Source organism: Chelonia mydas, chromosome 21 (genome assembly GCF_015237465.2).
Source record: "Chelonia mydas isolate rCheMyd1 chromosome 21, rCheMyd1.pri.v2, whole genome shotgun sequence".
Classification (NCBI taxonomy): Eukaryota; Metazoa; Chordata; order Testudines; family Cheloniidae; genus Chelonia; species Chelonia mydas.
Window position 1 is genome coordinate 9,403,053 of NC_051261.2, and position 14,135 is coordinate 9,417,187.

Sequence of the window (14,135 nt, forward strand, 5' to 3'; positions counted from 1 at the left end):
AGCGCTATGAAATTATGAATCCTTCCTACCCCTGCCTCTCCTGCACTTGAACCATTATCCTGTGCTTTCTCACACCTGCATTAACACCTGAACTCTGTGAGGCTGCGCCTTAACCTGCGAGCCTGTCTACACACAGATGCACTGCTTCAGTTACTGCTGTGATTTCAAACTGATTGAATTAAACTGGTCCAAGAGGCCATGTGCGCAACCCTCTTCTGTTGATTTAAGAGAGTGATTTATTTCACTTAAGTTCTAGTGGAGTAGAAATCAGTTTAACCTAAACCAAAATAAAGCCACCCTTAAACTGAAATACGCATGGCTACAGAGGGGCTACAGATTTGCACACAGGCAGCCCCAACTTGTACATCTCCAGCACCATGAGCAGACTAGATTCTCTGTGTATTTATTGTGTTGCAAACAGCAGGGCTGGTCAAAACACAGAATTTCTGTCTGGTGGGAAATTCTAAGATTTTGACATTAAATGTATTTCATCCTGAATTGGGACAAAAAGTAGAAATCTTGGAATTTTTCACAAAAAACCAAAATAGTCCAAAGCATTTTGTTTTTCCATAAAGTCAAAAGGTTGCATTTGGACTTGATCATTTCAAATATCATATAAAACAGATGAAGCAGGACATTTTGATATTTTCCTGTTGAAAATGTTGACAAAAATGGAGACAGTTCCAGCAAAAATGTTTCAATTCTCTCAAATGAGCGTTTTCAATGGAAAATAACGTTGCACTGGAAATATTTTCAACCAGCTCTTTTAACCAGAGAGATGGCGCCAAGTGCAGACACAAAGCAGAGCGTGTTAAGAACAAATCGCGCACAACCAAGCGCCAAGCCAACATGGGATGCAGGATTCAAATTTGAGGAGCAGCAGTTCTTCAAAAAGATGCATCAGCCACCAGAAGTGACCCTCCCCTCAGACTTCTCATCACCCCGGCCCTTCAATATCACACACGCAGCAGTGGTTTTTGGTGTTTTTCTTTAAGCCTCAACTCCTGGAGTCAGTTTATTACGTGAGAATCCCAGATTTTGGTGTATTTTTTTTTTTTTTAAAGTAAAATTTCTAACCCTTACAGTTGTGGAAAAAGGCTCGAGAACGTGACCCGAGTGCCCCCTAAAGGCTCAAAAACCTCCAAGATGAATAGAGAGAACCCCAAACTTATTCACTTTTGTATGATCTCCTGATTTTTGGAGGGCTGCAGTGCTGAGTCAATGCTGGAGCCAGTGTGAGGAGGTGAGCAGCACCACTTCCCATAGAGCTTCCCTTTCTCACACTCCCGGACCTTCCCATTTGCCCCCTCCCCTAACAACTCATGGGTGAATGCTCAGGGATGGGAAGGGCAGTCAAAATGGTTTCTCTTTCTTAGGGGCCATTACGTAGGGAGAACCTATCCATGAATCTTTCACTCCACAGAGGTAGGGAAGCTAGCATGTGTCATCGTGGAGGGGCTGCAGAATAACTACTGTGGATAAGTCTATGAGAAGTATCTCCTCTAACTGAAAACCAGCCCCTCCACATGCCCCACTCACACATAGCAAGACACTAAAGGGTTGGAGAGACTAAAAATACCCCAGCCCATAAATTTCCTCAGTTCCAGCAATGGCTTCTAATCACCACCATAGGAGATGCAATCTCCCCCACCCTCAGCTTTGTTTCACTGTCAAGGAAAGCAAGCCAACCAGCACCATGCAAAGCAGAACATGCTCCTGTCCACTGTGGATTGAAGAGGGTAGGGGGCGAGGACTCCAGGCTAAACCCAATGAGACGAGACACATCAGAACTGGCTCATGGAATGGTCTCAAAAGGTAATGGTCAACAGGGAACCATGACTGAATGAGTATATTTCTGGGAGGGTCCCGCAAGGATCAGTTCTTGGCCTGACACCATTTAAACATTTTTTCTAATGAGCTGGAAGAAAAAACATAAAATCACTACTGATAAAGTTTGCAGTTGACACAAAAATTGGAGGAATGGTAAATAATGAAGATGACAGGTCAATGATGCAGAACGATCGGGAGCACTTGGTAAGCTGGGCTCCAGCAAACAATATGCGTTAAATATGGCTAAATGCAAATGTAGGCATCTAGGAACAAAGCATGCCAGCCATCCTTACACAATAGGGGACTCTACCCTGGGAAGCAGTGACTGAAAAAGATTTGAGGGTGGGTGGATAATCAGCTGGACATGAGCTCCCAGGGTGAGGCTGTGGCCAAAATGGCTAATGCGATCCCAGGATGCATAAAACGAGTAGAGATGTTGTTTTGCCTCTCTATTTGGAACTGGTGTGACCACCGCTGGAACACTGTGTCCAGTTCTAGTACCCACAATTCAAGAAGGATGTTGATACACTGGAGAGGGTTCAGAAAAGAGCCATGAGAAAGATTAAAGGGATTAGAAAGCATGCCTTATACGGCTAGATTGAGCTCCTTGAGTCTATTTATCTTAACAAAGAGAAGGTTAAGGGATGACCTGATTGTAGTCCGGAATTACCTACTTGGGGAACAAATATTTAATGATGGGCTCTTCACTCCAGCAGAGAAAGGTCTAACACGATCCAAGGGCTGAAAGCTAAAGCTAGACAAATTCAGAGTGGAAATAAGGTGCAAATTTTTAACTGAAAACAATTAACCATCAGAAAAATTTACCAAAAGGTTGTGGTGGAGCCTCCATCACTGACCATTTCTAAATCAAGACAGGATGTTTTTTCCTAAAAGAAGATCTGCTCTAGGAATTATTGTGGGGCGGGTCTCTGTAGAGGTCGGAGAAGATGACCACCGTGGTCCCTTCTAGCCTTGCAATCTATGAACTTGTCCCTTGAATCTGTACAGAGACCATCAGCAAGAGCAGGGGGGAAAGCGTTTACAAGCTCTGCAGGTTTGTTATTGGCAGAGCTTTGCCCTCTGAAGAGCGCCCTCCTCATCCAGTTTCAGCACCTGTCTCTTCCATGGTATGGTTTGCTTGTGCAGTGCAACCTCCCACCTGGCTCCAAGGTGGCCTGCATGCTCTCCAGCAATCATGGGACTTTCTGGGGGAAAGGAAAAGGTTATACCTCTGCTCCCCCTGGGCACCTGCTAGGTCTCCTAGAAGTCCGTGCTCAATCATCCACAAGGCACCATGGTTTGGAGCAATGCTGGGATGAGTGCCCAGAAGACAATGCTGCCTACACAATTGTGGGCAGTACTAAATACCTGTGTGAGTACAGCAAGTGGCTACTCCAACTCACGTTAAGTATAACAAGTACTGGCATGTCATCAGAGAAGGGGGTGTGTGTGTGTGTGTGTGTGTGTGTGTGTGTGTGCGCACGCGGATTTAGGAGCAGAGCTGGGCCCAAACAACCCCCACCCTTGGACCAGAACACATAAAAGTTTAGAACAGAACTTAACAGCCTGCCCTTGGCCAGCCTGAATTATGGGGAAGTTCAGATCCGGATCGCAATAGAGCAGCCTGGATTCATTTGTGCTTGGGAGCTCCCGCCAGGAAGCGAAGAGATCGACAAACACTCCTTGTGAGATTTCCCATGCTTCTTGTTTGCAGTCGGCATCATCACCACTGGGACAGAATTTGAATTGCATTAGACAGACAGAATTCACTCGTAGATGAATTACAAACTTTTCATTTTCTCTTCTACACCTTGGCAATGAGTGAGCTGTTGTGACAGAATCTTCCATCCCAGAAGACTTTATTTTGTCTAGCTAGAGGCTTCTCTATGGCCTTCATTATTGTAGCATCTGAACACCCTGCAATCATTAAGGGATTTTATCTTCACAGGGAGCCAAAGGAAGATTATTCCCATTTCACTGATGGGGAAACTGAAGCACAGAGGGATTAGGGGCCAGACGTTCTAAAGAGCTTAGCTCCCATTTAGGACACCAAAATAGGTGGCCAGATTTTCAGAAGAGCCCAGCACACCACATGCAGAGCTCTATTGAGAATCTGCCCAGAAGGGTCAAAACAGGAGCCACTGATGCTGAGTGCTTCATGATCTAGTCTTCATTTAAAGGCTTAAAAGAGAGAGAGCCAAGCTCTTGAAAAACGGGGTGCATATAAATTTGCCCACGGTCACAGCAAGTCTGTGGCAGAGATGGAAACTGAACTCAGAGTTCCTGAGTCCCAGTCCAGTGCCTTAACCACTAGCCCATGCTTCCTCTCTATCGCTTACATTTACACAGATTGGGAATGTGAGAGTTCTGAAAAGTTACACATACTGGTTTCGAATAGATCGGATTAATAATCTTTATGCAATTGGGCTTTACCGGCGAGCGACTTGTTAGCTGTAATGGAGGGTTCTCTTTCAAAACCATGGGATGTGTGTTACAGGGCATTTGTATGAAATTGCCTCCCTTCAGAGATGTATCTGACGAAATAGCTACATGTCATCAAGTAAAAAATATATATATATCCCTAACAGGCTGGCTGCACGCATTAAATCTGGACAGATGTACATAAGAAAGGCCCTACTGGGTCAGACCAATGGTCCATCTAGCCCAGTATCCTGTCTTCCGACAGTGGCCAATGCCAGGTGCCCCAGAGAGAATGAACAGAACAGGGAATCAAGTGATCCATCCCCGGTCACCCATTTCTGACTTCTGGCAAACAGAGGCTAGGGACACCATCCTGGCTAATAGCTATTGACGGACCTCTATCCTCCATGAACTTTTCTAGTGGGGGGCAGGGGGTTAACCCTGTTATGGTCTTGGCCTTCACAACATCCTCTGGCAAGGAGTTCCACAGGTTGACTGTGCGTTGTGTGAAGAAATACTTCCTTTTGTTTGTATTAAACCTGCTACCTATTAAATTTCATTTGTCTCGTTACAGAGCATGGTGAACCTGCAACGGAACTTTCTATTCCATATGTATGTGGGGGCGGCAGTACGATCAAATCAGGGGACAGGATTCCAGGACTCCTGGGTTCTACTCCTCACCCTGACTTAGGCAAGTCACTTCCCCGCTCTGTGTCTCAGTTTCACCTTCTGAGAAACTGGGATGACATTTATCATGCTTTGTCACATGCTTTGAGAATCGCGGATGAGCGGCTCCGATGTAAGAGCACAAGATTTGTAATGATCTGAGGACAGGTTTAAAGAGTGGCTGGACACGGAGCTGAGATGGGAGTTCCTGCTTGGTGGTATTATTGACAGGTGCATGCACGGAAGGTGCGTTCTATCAATATGCATGATTGACGAAGCTGGGGTTGGGGGCACCCATGGGAGCTGCTGTCGCAACATGTAGCTTTAAGATGCTGCAAGGTACAGTCTCGAAATTGATGAATTAAGCCTGATAATACTTTAGTCCAGCCACAAGTCAGTGGGCTTGAAGCAGTCATCGCAGGATGCTATTCTCTGGCTTGTGCTAAGCAGTTGGAGTAGATGGTCATAATGGCCTCTTCTGGTTAGAAAGATCTATTAATCCAACCTACTGATACAGATGAGAAGGGGTTGAGCACAACACTGGACTCCCCTCATCTGAAGGCATCATCTGGGATCCTGGACACTGACCCATCAAGCAGACTGGAAAGACGTGGTACCCTGATAGGAAAATTGTTTCTTTCGCTCCTTTGCAAGGAAGACAGAATGCAGCAGTTTTGCTTCATTCAAGCCAGCTCCTTTCCTTGCCAGGTGGAGAACTGAAATAGACACGGTGCTCGCCAGTTGACGATCAGAGAGATGGTCAACGAGCTCGAAACAGAAAAAGGAAAAAAAGGGACGGGGCGGGGGGGGGAAAAGCTGTTTGTCTTTTTTTCCCCTCCTATCCTTTTTCTTTTCTGTCTCTTTTTTCTTTCTGCAAGACAGAAAGACAAACCGCGAACAACATAATTGCTGAAATGTGGCGTGTAATAATAGCTATTCAGAAGCTGATCATTCATATTAAACAGGGTGAAGCAAGCTTCTCATTTGCATGTTTGAGATTATATGCATTTCAAAAGTCATTTCCGCAGGGTGTATGAATGACATTAATTCCCATGTGGAGTTGCCGGCTCCCTCCTGTAGTCCTCATACTATCAAAAACACACACACGCGTGCACACGCACGCACAAAGTGACATACTTGTAGCTACGGGAGAATTCAAGGTTAAAGGGATTACTGCATTTTATTTTTATTTAAAATATATGAGAGACACTTGCATGGATAGGAGGGCACACGCGTGAAATCGAGGAATGTTGCTCCAAGGACTGAGATGCTTGCTGAGAAGGGATCACAGACATTACCAGAAAGAGACACTATGTTTGCCTATGGACATTGTGGGCAAAACGTAGGCAGATCCATGTGCTGACTGCATTCAGCTCCCGAGCTTGTGCTCAGAGCTGTGTATTGATCTCAAAGCACCTTCCAAACAAATCAATCCATGCATCCACACTTTGGTAGGTAGAAGCATAGCTAATACACCTATATTGGAGATAGGGAGAGCAAGGTACAGAGCGGTGAAGCGACTGGTCCCCATAAAAGTCTGGCCAGAAGCAAAGCCAGGAAAAAGAACACAGGAGTCCTCCCTCCAAGTCCTCCAGTCTACCAATCAGATCACACTCCTCCTTACACAGTCATGTAGAGAATAGAAAGGCACATGCTTTATAATCTGCTGTAACCACTGGCTCATGCTGCCTCTTCCCCCTCCACTGTGTCTCAGTTTCTCTTCCCCTGTATTTTTTCATTCAATTCACTTGCATTCTTCTAGCCTATATGGGTTCTTAACCCAGGCTCATCACTGTAGCCGTTGAGTGCCTTCCCAAGACGACAGCTATCGATGGCTCTTACGTGGTTCCTGTTACCATGGCATCTGAGCACCACACAGTCATGTATTTATCCTCACCACCTCCTTGTGCTATTACCCCATTCTAGAGAGGGGGAACTGAGGCACAAGCATTAAGTGGTTTAGGATAGTTTACAGCTGCGGCTGGCTCAGCTCTGCTAACTCGGGCTAAAAATATCAGTGTAGAGATTCGGGCTGGAGCCTGGGTGCTTTCTCCCACAGTCCCAAATCACTTCATTCCATTTCTGCCCTGCTTTAAGGGTTCAAGCCTGTAACAGCTGAGCATTCCAGCCAGAGCATGTTAAAGCCAGAGCTGGGCCAAATATTTCACTTAAAAATGTTTTTCCCTGAAAATGAGAATTTTCGTTTCTTTCGACAGTCTTCGGGTTTCTTTTTTAAAATGATGAGAACTTTTCAATTTTCAAAAAGCCAAAAAATTCCAGAAAACAAAGTTTTTCCATTTCTTTCCATGTTCCCCACCCACCCCGAGACTACTAACTATTTTCCAACCATCTCCAACATTAAGCATCTGAGTACTGTAGTTTCAATGGGAGAAGCAGAGAGAATCCCGGAGGTCTTTGTGTGTCCAGAAGCCATAAGCTATCTTTGGGGCCATGAGATTTAAAGGACTCAGAGTTGGATTAGACTTTTATATAGATAACAAGAATATCCAGAGTTATAATAGGAAATGTTAAAAATAAATAAAGAGTATTGGAGATTAAGTAAACTTTCCTGGCTTCAGGGCATAATTTCAAGTCTAGCTATTGAGAATTAGGAGGAAATCTTTCCCTATTGGTAGCTTATTGCATAAATATGACATTTCTTGCCCCTTCCTCTGATAGCGGCTAGCATCAGATGCTTCAGAGATAGGATACTGGACTAGACGGGCCACTGGCCCAGTCCAGTCTGGCAATCCCTCTGGTCAATAACACCACGCTGGTCAGTTTCACAATGAGTCTAGTAAAGTTCACTTTTCTGTTCTCAATGCTAGTGGGAGACTGCTGTGTTGGTTTCCTAACACTGCCAGGAAAGGCTAAAATATTTTTAAGCTGTGTTTTAAAATATATAATAATAATGAAACTCTCTCTTCACAGTAAGGATTTGTAAAACCTTTAAAAAAATTAAACCGATGGTGTGTGTATTAACTGTTACAGCCTTGCTTTAAAATTATGAATCAGAAGCTATTCTGAATCTTGGCTCAGTTGGGGCTGGTGGATCCACGTATGATGCTGGAAGATGGAGAGAGTCTATCCCAACATGTACGGTCAGGCCCTGATTCTGCAAACACTTGAACACATGTTCAACTTATGCACGACCAAATGGACAAATTATGTGTGTGTGTGGGGGGGGTTCAATCTAAGACATGCAACTTCAGCTACGAGAATAGCGTAGCTGAAGTCGATGTTATCTTAGATTGACTTAGAATCACTTACTTCGCATCCTCGCGGCGCGGGATCGAGGGCGGCCGCTCCCCCGTCGACGCCACTTCCGCCTCTCGCCCTGGTGGAGTTCCGGAGTCGACGGCAGAGCGACCGGGGATCGATTTATCGCGTCTACACTAGACGCGATAAATCGATCCCCGATAGATCGATCACTACCCGCCGATCCGGCGGGTAGCGTAGACATGGCTTTAGTCTTTAACCTGGTTTAGCTTTCTCCCCTCATACATCTCTTATTGTTAAATATTTTGATTACAGCAGCACTGAAAGGGGCCAGTCAGGATCAGCGGCCCATCCTGAGGGCTACTGTATGGACACACCGATATCCCTGCCTCAGGAGACAAGCCTCACAGAAAAAAACAAACAAACCAAAAAACATGTCACCGATTGCCATTTTCCTGCGGCCAGAATCAAAGTCATTTTGTTTAAGAATTGCCCTTCCATTTTCCTGTCTATTTTTGCCTGCTTTAGCGTGCACCTTTCATATGACAACGAAAAGAAAAGAGAAACAAGAGAGAATTAGTGAAAGGGCAAAGAGAGAGCCCTCTGTCTTTAGCAGTACCATATGGCAGAGAGAGTATTAATTACTGTTGCTTTTTAATTAACAATTGTTTAATCTGAGCAGTAACATTTGCCTTGACATCTTTTGACTTGCTGCTAACCTCTAAAGCACACGCGCCATGCCAAGTCATCAATTAATTTTTATTGACATTTTCTTCCCCCAAACAGGCACAATACCAGGCTTTTCCAATTAACACCTCCACACTCTCTAATTAGCACGATTAACAGACTGATGGATGCCCAGAGTTTCTCTGGGAGAGTGAGCACAGATCAGCTCTTTTTGCTATCGGGACAGACCTCCTGCTGAGCGCGCACATGCACAAAACACATCTCCTCTGCGATTTAAAGAGAGGCCACTTATAGGATGCACATATGTGCAGCGCTAGGCTCTTGAATACACATACACATCACCATCAAGCATTTATATGTATCTATACAGAGGAGGGAAGGATGGTACAGGGGTTAGAGCACTAGCTTGGGACTTTAGGACCCCTGGGTTTAATCCTCTTCTCTGCCACATATTTCTTGTATGGCCTTGGGCAACTCACTTAGTCTCTCTGGCCCCCATCTGCACAATGGGGATAACAGCACTGCCTTGCCTCACAGTGAGATTGGGAGGATGAAGAGAGTAAAGATTGTGAGGTGCTTGGTAAAATAAGTACCTATTTTAGCTTTTTTTCCTCATCTACCTCCTGTTTTTATTACCGCGATTCCGAGAGAGCCTGTAACTTTGTAGAGCATTTTTCAGAGATTATTACTTCGATTACGGTATACAGGCCCCAACTGAGATCAGGGCCCCAGCGTGCTAGGCGCTGTACAGACACATAAGAGACAGCTCTGAAGATTTTACAAACCTAATTAGAACAAACACAGAATGGAAGACACACAAAGTTAAGGGCTCAGACGCACAAAATACAGGCTCACATTACCTAGGGAATGGATCACACACAAAAGTTAAGTCATTGTTAAGAACGAGAGACAGGGCAGGAGCAGATTATCCAGGAGTGGAAGCCGGTAGGGTATTATTTACACAGGGGGAGCGGAAACTGCAGAGCAGCAATATTCCCCCCCCACATACCCCGAAACTATGTAGTCTAAACTGCACAGAAACTTCAGGATGTGCCTGGGCCCTGGAACTGGGGGAGATCCAAGGCCAGTCACATTTGAAGTATCTGACGGGGAGATCAGCCAGCCCACTCACTGTGTTCCCCTCCCCACCTTGCCCACAGCGGTCGTAGGTTATTCCCTCCCCGCTCTATGAAGTGGGAGCAACGAGCTGGCAATCGGGTTTTCATCTGCCTTGCCAGCACAGTGTTCTTCTCCCTCCTCACCCCGTGCAAGACAGTATTTGGCGTGGCAGAGCTTGGAGCTCACTATCCTGCTCTCTGCCGACAGTACCGATCAGCGGCCCGACAGCGGACCCTACGCAGAGCTACGTGCTGCTGCTTAGTAACAGAGGGCCTCCCCGGCTCCCCTGTTCTTGACTTCGATCTGTCGTCCCTCCCCTCCCCACTACTGCAGGCAGGGCAGCAATATTTGTGCTACCCCCGTAAACGTGGCCTCTAGTAGGTGCAGTGATCACAGCAATTCAAAGAGGTGCGCCCCCTGCTGGAGCCTTGGTAACTCACCTCCCAGCCTCTGCAATCCCTAGGTAAATAAATTCGGTTACGGTGAGATGTGTGACACACAATCTGCCCCCCCATCCCTCCATAGGGAGAAGCCAGGGTACAGTAAATTCACTCATTTAAAATCCCTTTCTCCCTCCAAATCACTGTGGTTAGCTGCCACAGGACCTTCCGCTTAGATGATTCTGCCCCTTCTCGTCACCTCCAGCACCTTTTGCTCATCATCTGAATCACGGCAGAAGGAAAAGCACCTGCCACCTCGTTACCATTAATGCAAAAAGAGTGAGAACAGCAACCGCCCACTAGGTGGGGCAAGTTACTTTTACCCCTCCTGTCAAATAAGGGTAAGGATGTTGGCTCGTTCCCTGGAAAAGCACTCAGGCCTCGGGAGAAAAAGTGAGCACTACTGCAGTGCTAAGTATTGTCAGCAGGTAAAATTCCACACCTCCAAAGTGGAGGGGGGGGAGAGGGAAGTGGGGGTTCAGTGCAGGGAAAATCCAACCCAATACCTGCCTGTCACGATAAGCTGCCTTCCTTGTGGGCTGCAGAAAATGCAAAAAACTGGCTTCATCGAAAAAAGGAAGGCTGGTAAAACAAGGAGGAGGGAAGGCTAGCGGCGTCTCTCCTCTTCTCGCCCCAGCCCCCTGTAACCAAAGGGGTCTAGGCTTGCAAGGGTCAGGAAGTACCTGGCATTTCAGATGCTCCTCGGAACAACTTGTACTTCGTCGGTCTGCAAAAGTGAGCCGAAAATGTAAAAAGCGGCTTGGCCAAGCGTTTGCAACATGCCTGCTGCTGTGACTCACGAGAGAGGATTTCTGGCCAGGCCAGAAGCAGCAAGAGGCTCTGGTGCGCTATTCTCACTCACGGCGGGCCCTCAACCAAGACGCTCCAGATCCAAAAAGCCGCCTGGAGAGCTTCCCATCTGCATCCCAACTCGGCAGCCCAAGCCCCTCCCTAGGCTTGACCCAAACCAGGTTGCCTAATGCATTCTTTCTGGCTCCAGCCTCACTGAGGTCCGAAGGCAAGGCAGACAGGAGGAGACGGAGGCCCAGCGTCGTGGCTGGGTCGCTGCCCCTTTGAGCGCAGCGAGGTCTTCCCCTGAAGCACCGGTTTCCAGGGAGCACGTTCATCTTACTGCAGCTACCCAGGAGGCGAGCGGTCTTGCAGATAGGTACCCGCAGCACGGCTGGCAGCACTAGGGGAACCAACCTTAGCACAGAGGCTAACGCTGCAGAGGAAGCACGGTGCTGTGGGGGAAAGGAAGATTACATCTAAGATGCCCCGAAGACCTATAGTTCACGGCACAGGTGCTTCCAGGGAACGCTTTATAACTCTAACCCGGGAGAAAAAGCCCCATGCGAAGTGAGAGAGGCTGCTGGAATGTCTCTGATTCGCTACCACAAACACAGATCTGCTCTGAGCCATAGGAAGTGGAGCCAGCCTGCCTCCCCGGGTCTGGGCACCAGGAACTCTTCAGGAAGTGACTCGCTAATCTTAAAAGGCTTTGGGCTCAGGAGGCGAAAGCGAAGCCGGGATTGCTCGGAGAGTGGCTTTTTACCCTTTAATTAACACACAAACACATGGAAATGTGGAAAGGGGATTAGAATAAACGGCTGGCAAAGCTAAAACGAATTTAAAGCATTACCGTAAATTGGAAGAGATTGAAGGAACTAGGGATTGGCTAAGTCCAGGCACCCACTTTAATGGGAATTGCACCTACGGGCAGTTTCATCTCCACTTTCATCTCGCTCCCAGCAATGTATTTTGGAAGGAGTCAACCTCAGCAGCGTCCCCACCCCACCACATGAAAGAACACTGAAGATAAACCCCTCAGTGAGTTCCCTCCCTGCCTCAAGTACTCAGGTGCTCAAACTATTTCATCAGCTTTTAGCCTCTTCCAGTGGAAGCATTTGATTGAACCTTCTGGAACATGTCAAGCAATCTCTATGAAGGCCCGGCAGCGTACATATACCCCACCTCGGGTATAAGCATAAGCGGTTGCGGATGCTTATGATCCCCAACAACACGGCCCCTCTCAAAGCTAGTGGCAAACTTCCAAGGTCTACACCCAACTCCAAGGTACCTTGCTTTTCATCCTGGGCTCTAGAGACATCTAGCAAGGGACCGCAGGCTCCAATCCTCCTGGATGCAGCAGCAGATGAGAAGAGGCAGTGTGTGCAGGTTTCAAATGGAGCACTTCATCTTCCCGCTTATAAAGGAGTGAAGTGAGAAAAACCTGCGGAAGAGCATCCCCTAGAAAGCTGGGTCTCGCTATTTTAGAACTGCAGAGAGTCCGGCTGGACATCTGAGTTGAAGGCCCCGAGCACAACCAACGGATCTTGTTGCTGTTCAAAGCAGCAGAGATCGACCCACAGAAACTGCTGGCTAGCCAGGATTCGGCATGGTGAGCAGATGCCAGGCCGGAAAAGCTCACGAATGAGCGAGGCCGGGGATTCTAAACTCACCCTGCACAGATCGCTGGTAGGAATGGAGACTTCTCTCCGAAACGAGCTTCTCTGCACATCAGTAGCGGTCTCCGACTGAGCCTGCCCAACAGAGAGTTGTAGCGAGGATTGTCCCCGCATCGCCAGGGTTTCAAGGCTGTGATGATTTAGGAGGGGGCACTGTATCACTGCCCTAGCAGGTCAATATGGGGAATGCCACGGTCCTGGGGATTCGGTAAGCAACGCCAGCTCTTCTCCTCAAGGCCGCAGGATGCCGTGTTGGTGTCCCTCTTCACCTCCGTTTGGGACAGGAAGTGAGCTGTTCAACAAGCCGCCATCTTCCACCCCAGAGACAGATACGCTCCTGCCTCAAGGCCATTCCGAGCTTGTCTATCAGTTTGGATGCAAGGTGCTCCCGGAAACACTGTTCAGCTGGATTATTCAATTAATCCCTTCATTTATTTCCCAGCCTATCCCCTTTCCTCCTAATCAGCTCTAGGAACAGCTCGTTCATCTTTAAAACAACCCTCCTGACATCTGAGCCTCACTGCACGGATGTGGCACCTCAGGTCAAGCCTAAGAGCCTACTCTGGCAATGCATGAAAGCCAGCGAAGGTGCAGGGCACGTGCCAGGCGCTGGGACTGCAGCTTCGCCCACCGCTTCCTTCTGCTGAGCTCTTGAAAAGATTAAAAAAAAGAACCCCACTCCATCTCATTAAGAAAGTAAACACAAGAGCCATCTAAGTGTCTAATTAAGCTTCTAATTAGTCCCTGCTTGTTACTAATGCAAATTAGATTACGCCGCTTAACTACAGCATGTCCACAACACCCTTGTTAATTGCGGCCTTTTGAAATTAAATTACTCCCTAATTAGCATATCAAAGCCATTGATTCGGAGCCAGGAAAGATGAGGGCAGGAGGAAGCCGAACGCCAAGTTTTGTTAATCAGGGATGTCTAATTAAATAGTGACGTCGCACACAGGGGCTCCTGTCTCGCTGTTCGGGAGCGGTACGTGTGGGTGACTGGAGGGATGCCCAAGTCCGAACAAGGGATGGTTGCTAGCCACAGCCTGCTGGGTAGCAAGGGTGTTGCTGGCACCCAGTCCCACCCCATTCATAAAAGGACAGGACTACAGTTCCCAGGTTCCCTGTGGTTTGTACCCCACTCCCGAGGGCACTTTATACAACCAACAGCAAGTGGTCCATTCCCACGGGTCCGTCTACTGCTACAGCGCTAGAATTAAGCGCCTGTCCAGCACTGCATATGTCTGGGAGAAGGCCTATCAGTGTGAAGATGGGGGAAGGGCTGGGG

General features: G+C 47.4%; 1 protein-coding gene across 5 annotated transcripts in view; it reads right to left on the reverse strand.

Moving 5' to 3' along the window:
• Positions 1-14,135, reverse strand: part of FOXP4 (forkhead box P4) — a 138,430-nt gene that overhangs the window by 95,841 nt on the left and 28,454 nt on the right. The gene's annotated exons all lie outside the window — the stretch shown is intronic.